This window comes from Otolemur garnettii, unplaced genomic scaffold (genome assembly GCF_000181295.1).
Source record: "Otolemur garnettii isolate 467f Iridium unplaced genomic scaffold, OtoGar3 scaffold00065, whole genome shotgun sequence".
NCBI lineage: Eukaryota > Metazoa > Chordata > Mammalia > Primates > Galagidae > Otolemur > Otolemur garnettii.
The window spans coordinates 2,553,187-2,554,534 of NW_003852460.1; the positions used below are offsets into that span (position 1 = coordinate 2,553,187).

General features: G+C 46.8%; 1 non-coding gene across 1 annotated transcript; it reads right to left on the reverse strand.

Annotated features, from left to right (window-relative positions):
• Positions 1-616: 616 nt before the first annotated feature.
• LOC111726432 lies at positions 617-723 on the reverse strand. Its single transcript, XR_002774203.1, has one exon. It is a non-coding gene; the product is annotated as a U6 spliceosomal RNA (small nuclear RNA).
• Between the last annotated feature and the right edge of the window lie 625 nt (positions 724-1,348).

Consider the following 1,348-nt stretch of genomic DNA (forward strand, 5'->3'; position numbering starts at 1 on the left):
ATGCTACAAACCAGTCGGGAAAAAATATCACAAGTGGTAACTGAGGCTGGCGGCTCCCGAGATGGGGTCAGAGCGGACACACATCTGTCACCCCTTTGATGTTAGTTAGATGAAACAGAGGGTGAGTGGACCCCCAAATAATCACCAGCACAAACTCACCCAGGCTGAGTAAATGTGTCACGCCTCTTGGCTAAGGCAGGGGTCCTCAAATTTTTTAAACAAGCGGCCAGTTCACTGTCCTTAAGATAGTCAGGGGCTGGACTGCGGGCCCCAGGACGAGTCGGCTGCTAAGCAGGACAGGCAGCGGCGGCAAAAACACCCGGCGGGCCGGATAAATGTCCTAGGTGGGCTGCATGTGGCCTGCGGACTATAGTTTGAAGACCCCTGGCATAAGGCAATAGATGACAAGGCCCTTTACAAATGGGGATCAAATTAATGCAGGCCCAGACTGCACCCCAAGTGAGAGGCTGAGATGATCTGTAGCCAGACAAAGCTTTCTGCAACAGAATGTCCCCAAATCATGTGCACTGATGACAACATCTCACGTTGTCGATTAAGGCCCAAGAATCAGAGTATAGTACCCAATGCCACCCCCCAATAAAATCACTTTTTTTTTTAAAATATGGAACGTTTCACGAATTTGTGTGTCATCCTTGCACAGGGGCCATGCTAATCTTCTCTGTATCATTCCGATTTTAGTATATATGCTGCTGAAGAAAGCACTTAAACTCACTTAAAAAAAGATCTATTGTTTTATGGTGGTAAAATACACAAGACACCAAATGGACATTCTTAACCATTTTTCATTAGTATTAAATAGATCAATAACATGCTACAACCCACCCCAGCAAGCATCCCCGTCTGAGTTTACTTCTAAGGGATGAGACATTTCATACTCGGGTCCCCAGTAAGGAAATTAGCTGAGCTAACAATGAGCTGACAGAATGGGGATTACTCGGGCTGGACAGCAGATGGCTGATGTTAAAGCAGGCTGCCTAACCAAAATGACTACTTAGAAAGATGCCTTGAGATTATTCATTTAAAAAGCCCCTCATTAAGTCGTAAGTGACAGGCCATCCTAAGAATTCCCCAGGCTCCAAAACAGGTCGTATAAAGTCGCTCAAATAAACACACGCATTAAAGACATCACTGCAGTGTTTATAATCTCCACGTCTGTCTTAAAGCGGTGTCGGTTAAGGAGCCTTGCACACCGGGCATCCCAGATGCTAAATTAAAAACAGCACAGCAGCTGCGTGCAGGGCTCCCACCTAGAACCCCTCCCACCACTCTGAGAGGCGGAGGCAAGTGGATTTCTGGAGGTCAGGAGTTGGAGACCAGCTAGAACAGT